The 16,856-nt window shown below is 31.6% G+C and overlaps 1 protein-coding gene across 8 annotated transcripts in view; it reads right to left on the minus strand.

The window, feature by feature from the left end:
• DGKB (diacylglycerol kinase beta) overlaps nt 1-16,856 on the minus strand; it is a 748,227-nt gene that overhangs the window by 400,211 nt on the left and 331,160 nt on the right. The gene's annotated exons all lie outside the window — the stretch shown is intronic.

Below are 16,856 nucleotides of genomic sequence, written 5' to 3' on the forward strand. Positions count from 1 at the left end.
TTTAAACAAGGGTTTTGTTCTGGGCACTACAATTATTTAGCCAGTCCTGAGTACATGTCCAAAAATATATCTATCAAATATCTTCCCAGGGTTTTCTGCTGGAATTGAGAGGTAAGAGTGTGTCTTTCCTTTATGGATCTTGAACTTTAAGGCACCTATTGTTTTCACCAGGTGGTGAGAGAGGGCCTGAATACAAAATAAAACCAAACAGAGACTCACAGATCCAAAAATGGAGAGACAGAAATTGAGTCCAGATAATACTGTCTGGACCCAACTAGAAAAAAAAGTAAGATAACAATTAAGAGAATCAAGAGATGGAACAAGTAATACAGAACTGATGATATTATGGCAGCCCAAAACCTAGAGTGAAGATAGAAACACTCTTGGATTTCCAAGTTATGTGAGTCAATATATTCCCCATTTTAGCTTAAACTATTTTATCCTAAGTAGACCTGATCAAAGCATGTCTTATTTCTATACTGAATCTTATTCTTTTTTCTTCTTCCCTATAGGAGGTCTAAAAAAGTATCTATTTTGCACAAAGTAAGCTCTTTCCTGGTAACTAGCATATATAGCATTCACTGAATGCCAGAACTTGCTATAAATTCAGTGCTTGATATAGAATGATTAGTATGGAATAAAAATATTGATATCATTTTGAAAGGTCAAAAATTCCCTCCTCTATTTCTTTTGAATTTTTCTTTAGGACTTAATGAGATGCTGAAATACTAACAGGCACTCAAAATGCACAAGTGCTATAAATCTGCTTTTGGCTTAACACTTCTTATGCATACTCCATGTCTTCAACGAGTCCAAAATGACCTTGTAATGTGTGTCAGTCTGGGAACTAATCTAATCAAAAGAATCCATGCTCTATTTCTAAATTACTCATTTCTGCGCATACAGTGTAGAGGATACACATCTACTTCTGCCTTTCAAGTGGAAACGGTAAATGGAATGAAATGAAAATGTATGACAATTATATTATGATAATATGACTGAAGTATTAAGATGAATTGTTAATCATTACTTAGCAAATTACAACTTTCATATGGAGAAAATAATACCTTACATATATAATGAATTATACTACACTTGGGCTAATATGGTTGTAAGTTAATTATAGACTACACAGCTGATTTAGTTTCATTTACCTAAGGAGCTGTTCTGACCCTGTTGCAGATTAATTACATCTTCAGGAACGCACTCTCATTTATCATTGCCACTTGCAGCATTATATTTCCTAGCTAGAGTGTACTTGTTGTTGTTGTTTTTTTAATGTTAAAAAAATTCCTTAGCTGTGATACATTTTGTAAATTTAGTCATTAAAAGCACATGATAGCTCAATCCAGGTGAGCTTAAATTAGCTATGGAACATTAGGAAATATCGTGTTCTAGAAATTAAATGACTATAAGAAAATCAAAATTATGTTAAAGTCATTCAGGTCAGATAGTGGTCTCTCTTATATTTTAAAACATTTTTGAGAAAGCCCCACATTTTGAAATATATGTATGGAAAAAGTATTGTACATTAATTCCTCAATGCACACTAGGCAGTTTTTTTTAATATTTCTATTGTCTAAAATTTTTAGACATATTAAAAAGGATAGCATGTCTACTTTTATAGATATCTAGAAAGCTTCTGTTCAAATTTTAAGGTGAACTTTATACTAGTTGCTTTTTCCTAACAATGAGAGTATTCCAAGACAAATGTGAGCAAGAGAAAGAACAAGATATGTCTTCATGTCTTCAGTGAGTCCAAAATGAATTTGTAATGTGTGCCAGTCTGGGAACTAATCTAATCAGAAGAATCCATGCTCTATTTCTAAGACTAGGTCTTGGAATATTGTAGAATTTTTATTCATTCATAGCTAAATGTTCATTTAATATCTATTGAGAACTGTTAATATCTATTGAGAACCCTTGATGGTGAAACACATCAACAAAGTGGTCAGAGAATAATAAGATTCAAGAGAGTATGAGGTTGAGAAAGCCAAAGGAAGTAAGAAAATAATTTCAAGAAATAGAAAGTGAGTCAAGGTTAAGTGCAGCAAAATATTCCAGAAATACAGTTACGTTGGGCTGGTAATTTGGAAGTCAGTGGTGACAACAGCCAGAGAATTTTGAGGAGAGTGTAGTAAGGGAGGGAATAAGCAGAGAGATAAGAGAAGCCAGTTTGATTAGTTTAGCATATGGGAGTTAAAGAAATAATGCCAACTAAAATTAATTGTTTTAGAGCTCAGAAATTGCCAAAGAATAAAGATTTTTTTTTTAATTTGCATAGTTTTTTCCACTTTCTTCTTTCCCCAAATAATTTCCCAAAAAAATATTTATTTTTAAATATTCTGATAAATACTGTATATTTTTAAAAATACTTTTAATCAAAAAATTCTTTTTATCTTCTTCAGAGATCAGAAATTCTGGTAAAAAAATAATCAACACACATTGTAAACTTTCATAGCTGATAAATGTCATTTAAGTCCAAACTTTAAAAAAAATAGAATAATTACCTTGTGGGGAAAAAGACAATAGGAAACACTAGAAATCATTTGCTTTATGAAAGATCCATTTTTGTAAATTTATTAATATTATAAAAAGAGCAACTTTGTATCATCCTGTGATTTAATGTACCAGTTTGTGGCTTTTAGTTATAGGGGTAAAACCAAATTATAGTATCCATTATTTGTTGTTATATGATAGATTTGTTTAAAAAGAAATCCCATTATTTTCTATTTTTTTACTCAATGCTTAATGTATAAATTATTTATTTGGTAGAAAATAGGTTATTTACTGTTTTATTTTTCCTAGAAATATAAAAATAATTTACTAGAGAGTTTAATGTGGCTTAGTCAATAAAAGAGAAACATGTACTTTAAGAAAATAGTTGGAATTAAATTTACAATAACATTTTGTAGTTAAAATATATTACTTTGAGGTAAAATTATCAAGTATTTGAGAGTAATGATCTTTTTCCTCATTGATAGTTTACTCAAATATACGTAAAGTTACCTTACTATTAATAACCTATTTCAGAAGCAAATGTACTACTAGATAGCATCTTCTGACAAAGATGTAACAGTTGACTTTCCAGTGAAAACATTTTACCAGTACATAATTAATCTAATTATAAATGTTTTTCTGTCACAAAATGGGAAAAATACAATTAAGATTTTTTCCCTTATATAATGAATATTATAGTCCTCATTTTATTATTATGATGATCCATAAGTTTTCAATTTCTTAAATGTAGAATCCAAATATTCACTTAGGTGTTATATTCCTTATTAAAATATACTATTCTTAGGTATTCCACCATGTGACAATTATCATAGTAGGCATAATGACAGAACTATCTTTAGAACAATAGTACTGGCCAAACAAATTGATTTTTAAAATTGTATAGTATGTATAATAAAGAAGTAGATGAAATAGACAAAAAAAAAGAAAATGAGATTAAAGAAAAAAATTTTATCCAGAGTCCTATATTAGTGACTTCAGAACTAGATAAAATATCTACCTTCTTAACCAGTCTGTGAACATTGCTAAATTTCTGTGTTTAAGATATTTCCTTTATATTTGTCAGTAAAGGCATAGGAAAAAATGTAATATAAGAAAGGGTGAATGACTAAAGTTATTCTGATTGGCAACTACCCCACTAACTTGAAATTCATGGCTATGAGAATTCAGTAACATTTTTCCTATGCTGGCAGATAAGAGCCTCTTAGTGACTGACTAAGGCTGAAGGATATTAAATCATAACCATGCAAATATCTATTTGGTAGGACATTTAGGTGGTAATGTATATGGTGCAGTAAGAGTCCACCTGTCTTTGTCAGATTTCTTTCAGGCTCAGAGAATAATTCCACAGTGAGCATAGACCAATTTCAGATTTCAGAAGAATTAATATGAACAAGGTTTGCATTTAAATGTTGGCTTTCACTCTTTACACAGGGTTTGGTACTAATTTGTTTCCGAATATGTCCTACAAAAGCTGGGGGACCTTTCCAGAAGCCTTTGAAATTCTTATTGCCTTGCTCAATTTTGCTCACAGAGCTGACTTCTGTGTTGAAGAGTATCCAAATTGGAACTTACTGAGATGATTAACAGCTGCTACAAAATCAATACTCTATGTAGGGAAAACAGAATTGGGCTGAGATGGTCTTACATGAGCACTATTTCGTGGCTGAATATCTATTGATGTCAGCAAGCCAAATATAATTTATGTTGGTAGAAGCATTTCCTTGAGTACAATCCATGGGCTTTTCAGACTTGGCCTCAGAGACCCAGGGAGTGGGGAAGATAATTCATGGGTCTTAATTATGCATAATTATACACAGTCTCAGTGATGCTATGATCACTGTTACACTTAGTAAGAAATGGGTTTGCTTAAATCTTTCATTATTTCAACATTTATTATGGATGAAACTCATAGTTGTACTATTGCAGCTACTGCTACCTGTCTCAAAGTGAGTCTTAATATTTTTCTCCACAATTAAATTGAAAGATAATACAGATGTTTGTGGATTTGGTTTATTATATTCTAATGCGCTGATTTCAGAACAGTAAGGTAGTTGCTAACATATGCTCTAAAAATGTCTTCATGTCCATTGTAGGATAAATACTTTTTATAATAACTTATTATAAAACACTAAGTTTCCCAACAGTTTAAGGAAAAACAATTGAATTCCCTGAACCCCTAATAACTTGTATCTCTCCTAGCTACATGCAAGAGAACATACATGTGTGCATTGTTTTACCCCTAGTATACTGGAATTCCCATTTCCTTGTGGCACAACGTTCATCCTTAAATCTACTATGGTGCTTAGCCCAGGATTTAGAGCAGACACTCAAAAATATTCATGTAATAAGCTAAAAAATGAACTCCTTCATGACTAAAATACTAACCAGCACTGGGGAAACTAAACAATTCAATGTTTTAGATTTTTCATATACCCAACTAATATAAATACAGCATATGCCATTAGAAAAGAACTGTTTTCAATAATGCAATTTATAAATCCCAGTAAATGGCTCATAAGAGAAATATTTTTCTGATCTGGGTAACTGGATCCTCCATTGGGATAGCTTTGTGTGTTAACAGTCCTCTGTCCCTGATATTGCCAGTAATACAGATAACACTGCTCATGTTGCCTGGAAAATCAATATGTTAATGTTTAAAAGGACCGAAACTGATTGTTGTTTTTTTTTTGTTTGTTTGTTTTTTGTTTTTTGTGGCTGATGCCATGTTAATTCAAAGTATACCCGTTGTATATTAAGTGTGGAATCTCATTTCCTTGCTGCAATGTGGGAAAATGTCAATGTTTTCAACAAGGCGTTGAACTGGAAAATGGATTCTACAGTTCCTACAAGTATGGGCTTCCTGGAGGCACTTTATGCAGAAATTGTCCTAACTGAAAGCCATGGGGACAAAACCAAGACAAGGCAAGAAGGGCTAGTGTGGATACAGATTGAGAAAGCTAAAGCTATCAAGAAGACAAAAAAGTTAGAATATAAAATGAATGACTCAGTGGTCTTAAGGCTATGGATGAAGGTCTTCAGACCTCTTGGATGAATAAAGTCTAATCCCCAAAGGGAAGGCAGAAAAGGAAAAGTTAAATTTTAAGAAGCTAAATGCAACATGTGTAATAGAAGAATTTGCAGTGGCCTGGTATGGTTAATGTAGAACAAGTCCCCTTACCTCAGCACAGATGAATGCAGTGTGCAAAATGAACCAAATAATGTAGTACAAGACAAAATCAATATTTTCCACCCAGCAGTAAAAAAAGAATTCTGCAATATGCACACACTTAGCAATTTTCTATCATAATACCCTGTTTCTTTTCCTATTTGAGGTTACTTTTTTTTCCTCATGTGTTTATGTATGCCACCCCTATCGGGACGTAAGCTCCATGAGAACTGAAATTTTATCCTCCAACATTGATCCCTGCTGTAGTTTCAAATGTTTAGAAGAGTGTCTAGCATGTAGTGGCTACTCTCATAAACAAACAAATCATATTAAAAAATAAAATAAAATCGTATGAATGAATGAAAGGGAAAGCCACAAGAATGTTGAAAGAAAAAGGATCAGTAGAATAGCAGCTGTAATGTCTTTATCCACTCAAAATTGGACCTACCCAACAAAATCAAAGCAAATCTCAAATCATTATTAAAACAACTCAATAAAAGACAGGAATTTAGATCAGGGTAAAAGTAAATATCTGAATGAGAATTTAAAAGTCATGGTAGTGGGTTAGAAACATTTAAAAACATTTGAATAGTGCTGTACAATTTTAAAGCATTGTTTTTGAATTATATAAAGAAATGAAAGTTTCATTCTTTCTCCATAGTCCCTTATTGTTAATATTTTGGTATATATTTGCTGACAATTTTATATATTCTTAAAGACAGAGCTATGTAACAAACACTCATATTTGATCATCATCACCCCTAATATTTATTGAGCACTAGTGCTAGGTTTTGCTGTATAAGTCTTAGAAGTCCCTAACTCATTTAATCCCAAAGCCACCTAACGTAGCTTCTGTACAATTATTGTTCACAATAAAGGAATTGGAGGACCAAAGCAATTTGCTTCTTTTATATAATATATTTTAGGGATCTCTTTTCAAGTTTTACATTACTTTCAAATTGATAAACATTTATGTTGTTCCCAATTGTATGCTATTAAATGTAATTAGTACTGCTTAGGTTTTGTTTTGTTTTGTTTTCTGGAATAATTCTTAGAAATGGGATTGATGGATCAAATTATTCTCACATTTTCAATGTTAAAAGATATCACCAAATTACTTTCCAAAAGATTTTTCTAATGCACAGGTATATTACATAATATAAAGGTGTCATTTTCCTATATGCTTTTTGACATTAAATATTATCAGTAAAATTATTAAACTTTAATAATCTGAATGGAAAACATGGTACTGCATAGCATAATTTTGCATTTTCTGTTTATAACATTAGAATCTTTTCATCTGCTATTCATTATAATTGTTCGCCACAGTCTATTTTTCTATTAGGAGTTTATATTTTTAAAATTAGGAATTTTATAATTTAATTTATCAACCCCATGTTCATTATTGGTGTTGGAAACACTTTTAACTCTTAATAAGCACTGCAACATACATTTTTTTTAAAAGTCATGTAAATAAAACTGTCATTTCTTTTCCTTTTATGAATTCTAGGTTTCCTAGTTGCCTCAGAGTCTTCTCCTACCCAAGGTAATACACTTCTATATTTTCTTCTAGTATCTAACAAGCATATTGCTTTCATTGTATTTTTAATTTATTTGAAGTATATTTCACATGGGTTCGAAGTAGAAATCTAAATTTATTTTTATCCAAATGGATAACCAATTTGACCGTCTAATTTATTTTGCACATTATCCTTTACCCAGTAACCTAAAATTTTAACATTTAACATACAGAATTCCTTGAATTTTTTTTATTCTAACTTTGTATTCTGTTCTATGTATTTATTTTTGTATCACCATATTTTAGTTATAGTAATTTGATAATATTTAGCACATGGCAGGGAAATTATCCATGGTAGAACATTAATTATTTCACAAAATCATAAGGGCATTTTATCCAATTGCAAATTATAGTTAATCAAAAACAATCACCTGTAACCCTATTTGGATTCTCAGTAACAATAGACTATATGTATTAATTAATTTGGGGAGAATTGATGACTTAATGACATTAAATCTTCCCATATAAGAACATGAGATGACTTCCTACTCAGGTCTTGTTTTAGAACTTCACATAAAATTTAGTTTTCTTCATATAGGTCGAGTGCCCTTCCTATTAAATGTAAGCCATGGTAATTATAGTTTTGCTGATATTGTGACATTAATTACATCCATATTAACATATTAAATAGTAATTATTATAAAGGAAAGGTATGGGATTTTTTGTATATATAACTAATATTCAACCACCCTATATTGCTTTACTAGTTTTATTTTTAGTTGATGAGTACACATAATATATATGTACTCTTTTCACCTTCAAATAATAAAAATCTTGTTTCCTAATTTTCAAGATTTATATAACATTAAAAATTTTCATTATTAAATTAACTAACTTTTCTAAAAATATTGACTGGAATAGTGACAAATGAATCCCAGTATCCTTGATTTTATTTGCAATGCCTCTAGTATGTGAGTATTAATATGATTTGTAGGAAATGCTTTACATAGTTTTTCATTAGTTTTCAACTCAAAAAACGGTAACCCTAGTTTTGACTTAAATTAAATAATTATGCTAACATTGACCCATTTGGCTTACTTGTTCACCAGATTTTAGTCCTTAAATATACTACTTGAATTTATGTGCTAGTTTTTTTTGTTTGCAATTGATACATCCATATTCATATGTGGATTTTCTTTTTTGAACTATCTTTATGAACTATTGATATTGAAATTTTCTAGCTATATAAACACTCAGTTTGAGCTATTCTGGAATTTTTTTTTTTTTTAATATAAGAATTTTTGTGCTGTAAAGGGTAGATTGAATTAATACTGGTTTTAGCAGTTCTTTTATTACATTTTAACTTTTCCTCTTTGTCTATATGCTTAGCATAGTTGTTCTCAAAGTATGATCCCAGAAAAGTAACCCTGGCTTTTAGAAGCTTTTAGAAATGCAAATTATTGAACCTTCTGGAAAAGAGAACCTTGGCATTGGGACCAGCAATCTGCATTTTAACAAGCCCTTCAGGTGATGTTGATAATTGTTCAAGTTTGAGAACCACTAGCTTAGGTTTGTTACTTTTTCCTCCTGAGCAACTTTCAGCTATTTCTACTTGGTTGCAAATATTCCATTTCTTCTACATGATAAAGTTTGCTGGCATAAAGATGCATATAATATACTTTGGTAATTAAATATTTTCATAACTTGTTATATCTTCGAATTTATTACACTGTATATTTACTTAATTCCATAAAGAAATTCTTTAAAAGTCTTAGTGTATTCTATTTATTTATATTTTTTAGGAAAAATGCTTTGGGTTTTATTTATCATTATAATTTTGTTGGTTTTCCCTAGTTCATTAATTTCATTTTATTTTTGCTAATTATCTCCTAAATTTTTGTTTGTTTCTTGGCTTTTCCAAGAAACCATTCATGGTTATAATTTTAAATACTAAAACTATTTATGGTTATAATTTTTCCTGTATACAGGTTTTACCACACCCTATTTGCTTTTGATATGAACTCTGCATATATTTGTTAACCTCTAAATAATGTTATTTATTTCAGTTTTTATTTTCATCTTAACTGAAAAATTATCAAGAATAATGCTTGATTGAAATCCTTACAGTATCTCAATATTTTGTATATTATTCTGTTCATTTTTATTTCTAGATTTATTGCATCATGGTGAGATAAATTAGCATTTAAGTTCCCTACATATTTATTATTTATTATGATATGCAGAATATTCTTATTTTCCTAAAATTTCAGTTTATCATTTGGTTTATCAAATTTACTATTCTTAATGTTTTATATTTTGTTCTTTCACTCGTTTGCCTTAATCAAATTTCCAAGATGTTTTCTGTTTCATTGGTTTTTCCATGAAATAGCATCAAATTGTATTGATTATTTCTGTTATCTATAGCTTCACATTTATATCTATATAGTTACCAAAAATGTCCTTACCATTTATATATATTTGAATAAAATATATATCATATAGCGTATGTGAATAATTTATATATTTTATAAAGCCCTATATATTTTTATACTTTCAATAATATATATGCAGAAAGATAGAGGATTACTATGTCATCAATTACCAAATTTGTGTTCATGAATTTTCTCTCAGCTTATATTTACTGTTTCTCTAACTTCTTAGGATAAGTATTATGCATCTTCATTTTTCATTCTTTCTAAAAATGAAAGTCTATAAATTTCCCTCTGAGTGTGGCTTTTGTGTGTTATAAGAGAAATACATGAGTGTTTTTCCTATATAGTTTGCAATTTTCCTTTGGATTTCACCTCTGTTGCAAGAATTATCCAGGAATCTTTTTAAAAATTTTTAAAGGTAGGATTTTTGATTAGTTTTTTATTATATTTGTCTAACTGGATCTTACTAGATTACTTTGCCTTTAAGAGTTCTATTTTTCAAAAATTTAGTAGTGTTCTTTATCATGTGTGAAATTGACTTCAGTGGATCTTTCACGGATATTCTCAAAAACCTATATATTATTCTGGAAGGATGTAAATTTCTTGATATCTTTTTAAAATTCTTCCTGCCCTTGAAGGAAACCCAGGAAGCAGATGCCTGTGCCAGAAACTCAGCCTACCAGTCCACAACTTTGTGGCTCTGTGGGGTCCAGAAAGCCCAGGTATACTTGTGCAGGCTCAGTATGTTTCCTTCCATGGAATTCCACAGGTGTCTGTCAACTCTTGTGTTCTTTAAGTCTGCTGCTTTCCAATTCTTACACAGGCTCCAGGTGCTCACTCAGTCCACGTGGGAAGAAATACCTTAATTAAGTATCTCAGCAGAGCCAAAGGCCTAACTAGTTCTCAGCTCTGTTACTCATTCCCAGCATCCATCTGACTCAGGAAAGGCAGAATGATTGAGCAAAGCAGATAATTCTCATGACCCATCTTCTCAGAATCCTCCAAAAATTCCTTTGGGTGAGTCCATAAGTATTTGTAGAAATGTGTGTTACTATATGTCTTCCCTGTAACCAATGTTATTAACAACATTTTCAATATATTAATGATTTTTTTAAATGTAGAAATACTCTGTAATTCCACTGATTTTGTTAATACATGAGTTTTTCTGCCTCTAAATTTCCAGAACACTCTAGTATAGACAACTTCATAAAATCTATTATGCTTGCCTAGCACGACTTTCTTCACCAAGTGTACATATCAGGTTCATTGAAGAGGCTCTCTCTATATAGTTCACTCTCTCTAAAGTCTTAGTCAATTTTTGCACTTATACTGATTTGAAGAAAGTGTGGTGGTTGGCACTTTTGCTCATTCCAAACAAATCTCTCCACAAGCTCCCTGTAGAAGTGGCTGCCCCCAAGTGCAGGCAGCCTTTTTAGATTTCAGTTTTCAATGAATTTTATTTTTGCATTTATTATTTAATGTCCCTCTCTACTGTAAAACTCCAAGTTCTAATAATGAGATAATCCATCTCTTTAATTCACTCCTATAACCCAAGTGCCTGGCAATTAAACTAGGTGCTTAATTTTTTGTTTATTAAACAAATGAATGAAGAATCAATTATGATGATGAAAATAGCATATGTATATTTGGTGGAAATGCAGAGGGTGGGCAGTTTTCTTCCTGGGATCTTTGAGAGTATAACTGACAAAGAGCAAAGTTAGAATGAAAGGTAGCAGCTTTGTTAATAAGTTGCTATAATCCCTTGCTTTAAAAATCCATCTGTTTAGACTCTTGTAATCACCATCTTTCACCTCAATAATGTAAGCTTAGTGAGTACATAGACTTCTGTCTTGGCCATTGCCCAACCTCTAACAGTATCTACTAAATAAATACTTCTTCTGTTGATAGCCTGCCATTCTGGAAGAATCTTTTTTTAGAGTTAATTATGATTTCAACATTGTTTCCAATAATTCTGCCCAAATTTGAAAAATATAACAAAGAATGAATTGGCAGACTGATGATTTATTCATCAGTTTCCCTCTTTTTCCTAGGTATAAAGAACTCATTTCCCAAATTCTTTACAATTAGGTACAGTCCAGCAATTAAGATCTGGCCAATGAGTTGAGGGTAGAAGCAAGGCTATGTATTTCAGAACTGACCCATTTAAAAAAAAAACAAATCTGTATAATAACCCACTTTCTTTTGCCACCCAATTGTTGAATAGAGAGGGTTCTGCAGACCTAGAAGAGGATAGAGCCACAAGATGGAATGAGCCTGGATCCAAAATGACTTTTAGTTGTGAAACCACTGATATTTTGGGGTCGCTTGTTCCAGCAGTTATATCACTCTGACTAATCAAGGGTGTATGATGATTTATACAAATATGATATTTATCTATATATTTCTGACCTTCTTGAGCTTTCCTGTAAGTTTGAAGCAAAGGTCCTTTTTATAGCTCTTCTAGTCAACAATTTGAAGGGCAATAGTGAAAACAAAACAAAACTCTACTGACATTAGTGTCAAACATTGATACCACCTTGTAACTAGGAAGTGGTAGGATCCCTGGAGAGAACTTTAGATAAAAATTAGGTGCCTGTGATAGTCCCACATACTTAATGCTGAAGCCTGCTCATGCTGGTGATAGTAAAACGATGAGACACTCACCTAGCTCCCTTTGATGTTCTAACCTCACTACTTCTTATATATTAAGGAATAGATTGAGATACTCAGTTCATCTCATTGTTTTCTGGGTTCACTGATTGGGACAGAGGAATACAAACTGCTGAGAAGAAGGTGACCTTCTTGAGAGACATACAAAGCTTGAACTCTCTGTAATGTCTGATTGTGATCAAGAGGACAAAGGACTGTGTTACTGGGAAGAATGCATCTTTATGGGAGGGGTGCTCTCCTCCCTCCATGCTCCAATCCCATGTTACCATCAGTGAAAGTGGCTCCAAGTCAAATTGAACAAGATCTTTCAAAAGAAAACTCAATAAAATCTACTTTTATTTAGTTCCGTTCTACCTCTAAGTCACATATACCTGCTAATATATCTTCTTTTATCAGGTTCTAAACTTTCCCTCAAATTTAGTTCTTCAAAAAATATTTGGCATGAACTTAGTGTGAGGTTGAGATGTAATAAAATTTTATCCACATATGAAGCTAATTTTCTGAATACTATCAAGGTAAGCAATCTGTCATTTCTCCAATGACTTTTTAATATCTCTTTAAACTTTTTATTGTAGTAAAATATATAAGCTCAAAATTTCCCATTTTAACCACTTTCATGTGTACAACTCAGTGGTATTAATTATATTCACAATGTTGTGCTATGGTAACAACCATCTCCAATGACTTTTTGCATGCCTAATTTGGTAAGACAACTCTCTTCCTTTTGTTTTTATTGAAGTTGACCCAACTACTCATGGATTATTACTTTGTCATATACATTTTGGAATATGTTTCTCATTTATCTTAAATACAGCTCTTCTTTTGATTGGTTATAAATAAATGCATAGATTAATTTTCATATTTACATTAAACTATGTCATCTAAGAATAGAAAATATCTCCATTTATACAGATGTCCTTTTATGTCTTTGCATAGAATTTTAACATTTTCTATACATTGATCTTGTATATTCTTTATTAATTCCTAGATACTTAGAAGTTTTTTGTTACTATTGTTTGTTTTTGGTATATTAGTTGGTTCTTGCTGATACAATGGAATACTACTGAATATTTAAGTTTTTTCCCATATAGCAACTTTGCTAAACTCCTATATTAGTCCTAATATATTTTAATTCTAATATATTCATCCTAGTATATGTCCTGGATTAAAATATAGGTAGATAGATAATGATCTCTGTCTCACATACCTCATATATAATGATTTTAAGTCTTCCCTCCCAATCTTAATACAATTATTTTTAGATGTTTTATTGAATTAATAAGACTTTTCAATACTGGTTTAGCAGTGTGAGAGAGTGAGCATTCCTGCATTTTTTTCAATCTAAATGGGAATATGTTTAAAATTTCTCTGTTTAGTATAAGGTTGCTGTTTTTGTAAAAGAACTCTAGGAAATCTAAATTTTATTTGCTGGAAATATTAACATTAAATTTTTACTGATATTTATATCATCTTTGGTACATCTACTGAGACGATCTTTTGATATTTCTCCATTTTTCTATTAATGTGTTGGTTTACAATTGTTAGATTTTTAAAATATTGAAACATCTTTGCATTTCTCTGAAAAAATGCTAGTTGATCATGCCTTTTTAATATATTCTTGGAATCATTAGCTTATTTTTTTTCAGAATTCTCACAGGTATAGTCATCAGTGTAGAATGAACTATAATTTTCTTCCTTTTAATATTTCACTCCTTTTCTATTTTGTTAAAAGTGTATAAAATAAACTTTTTTCAAATTGTGTAAGATAAACTATTTCTTCGAAGTCTGGTAGATTTAACATCTAAAAAATTTGGCTTTGGAGCCTTGGTGGAGTGAGTGGTAGGAAGAAGTGTTTGATAACTATTTAAAAGTTCGTTGGGTTTACCCTGTTTAGATTTTCTATTTCTTCTTGTGCCAAGTTTGCATTTGATATTTTTCCAGAAATTTATACATTTTTGAGACTTTAAAATTTATGATGTTATACTTATTCAAAATAGTCTCTCATTTTTTCATTACTCTTTGGAGTTTTTTTCCTCTTTTTCACTTTTTATTGTGTTTATTTGCAATTATGTTCCTCTTTTTGTAAAACCAATTTTGCAATAGATCTGAATAACTTTTCTTCAATAATCCAGCATTGGGTTTTACTAGCATCCTTTGTTTTGTTGTTGTTATGATTCTCAATTTTCATTTCCCACCTTATTTTTATTACACCCTTCCTTCTCATTTTTTGGGGTATTTGCTTTCCAATATCTTGAGCTTATTGGATATAAACTTCCATTTAAAAGCCCTGATACTGGGCACTCTGATACCAACCTCAGCACTCTTGGCATTTGGGGCTTATAACTCTTTGTTCTGTGTTTGGGGATTGTCCTTTGCAATGCTCGAAGTTGATCAGCTTCCCTAACCTCTACCCACTAAATGCTAGTAGCATCCTGTGCCCTCTGTCATGACAACAAAACATGCCCCAAGACACTGCCAAGTGTTCCTTGCGGGGAATAAATTGCCCTCCATTGAACACCACTGGAAACTGACCAAAGGCATATGAATGATTGAGAAGTGTTTATTAAAAAAAAAAACCTACTGAACCTCAGGTAAGAACAGTGGTAATGTGTGGTATTTCAGCCTCGAGCTGCTCTTTTACTCTCCAGTTTCTTTAGTGCTGTAGCTCTACAGGGCAGGGAAAGCCATGAAATCAAGCAGATTCACTGACAGAGGGGGGCTGACATGGAAGCTGGAAAATCTCCACATCCCTGATACTTTTCTAAAACAGTGGTGAGTTCAGTGACAAATGGGCAGGGAAGACCAATGTTGTAGCCATTCTGAATTTCCAAAACTGATAAGGAAAAGCATCCAACCAGCTGATCCTCTTTAACAGAGAGATCTAATGAATGAGACAGCCAAAATGGGCTTTGATAAGCTCCCATATATCCTGGTGTCTGAAAGTCCATGGACATGTGCAAGGCTGCACACAGATTCAAGAGATACCAAAGTGGGCCCTAGTACACATCCTTGACTAAATGCAAGGCCTTGTAAATGAGCAGATGGGACATGAGGGCTGCTGGCAGATAGTAAATGTCATAGCAGATTTATAGATTGCCTGAATTTTGAACGCATTCCCCAAGCAACACACAGATCCAATGGCAAAGGGAGGAAACCTTACTAGCTCAAGGTGTTTGAGCAAAACCTTTGGTTAATTGTGTTAACATAGGAGCAACTCCTAGGAACCCAGGATTAAAATAAAAAGAAGAATTAACAAAGTAATAAAAATATCAACATACACACCCCAAAGGAGAAAGAAACTCCACAGAATTAATGCTGGCAAATTACTAAACAAAGGAACAACACTACCTCCCCATGGGGGGATCCAAATTCAGAGTTGTTAAAATATTTTATATATATAATTTCCAGTTTTCAACAACAAATTATGAGACATGGAAAGAAATGGGCAAGTATCATACATACTCGAAGAAAAAAAAGTCAAACAATAAAACTGTTTCTGCTGGGACCCAGTGAGTGGAATAAGCAGACAGATTTCAGAACAGCTATTATAAACATGTTAAGAAAACTAGAGGAAAAAACTAGAGGAAACATTCTTTAAAAATGTTTAAAGAATTAAGGAAACTACAATGACAATGACTCATCAAATAGAAAATACCAGTAAATATATAGATATTATTAAAAAGAACCAAATGGAATTTCTGGAGCTGAAGAGTACAGTAACTAAAATGAAAAATTTACTAGGTAGACTCAAGAGTATGGCATTATTCATAATAGCCAAAGGCTGAAAATGATCCTAACATACATCAACTTGTATTAATACATGATATATCCATACGATAAACTGGTATTCAACAATAAAAAGGGATAAACTACCAATATAGTTCATGTGAGTGAACCTCAAAATTACACCAAGTGAAAGAAGCCAGCTGCAAAAGATCACATATTGTATGATTTGTTTAATATGAAATGTCCAGAAAAGGGATATCTTAAAGGCAAAAAGATTAGTTTTTGTCTGAAACTGGGAAAAGGAGCTGCGTTTGACAATGATCATGAGAGGTGGATTTGACAATGGGCATGAGAGCTATTTTGTGGTTATTGAAATGGTCTAAAATTGGATACACTTATTAAAATCATTCAAAAGTATACTTAAAATGAATGAATTATAGTGTGTATAAGTTATACACCCATAAAGCTGTTAGATACTGTTATTCTTTTCAATATAAATGGGAGAACTTCTATGGATCAAGAAGCATTACATTTTTCTTGCAAATCATCATGATCATCATTATACTATTAGTATATATTGTTTATTTAACCTTCATTATGCACCACTTTTTGAGACTCTTAATGTATTATTATTTATAACTCTGTGAGAGAGAATTAATAACCATCATGGTACAGATAAATGAATAAAATCACATTAAAAAGTTTTCTGAAGGAAAACTCAGAGCAAATATTTTTACCCACAGAGCTTGATTCCTAAGTTCATGGATTTAACCAATGCTTTCTGTAGCCTACAAGATAGATGTGTGAGTGTGTGTGTGTGTGT

Source organism: Choloepus didactylus, chromosome 5 (genome assembly GCF_015220235.1).
Source record: "Choloepus didactylus isolate mChoDid1 chromosome 5, mChoDid1.pri, whole genome shotgun sequence".
In the NCBI taxonomy this organism is placed as follows: domain Eukaryota; kingdom Metazoa; phylum Chordata; class Mammalia; order Pilosa; family Megalonychidae; genus Choloepus; species Choloepus didactylus.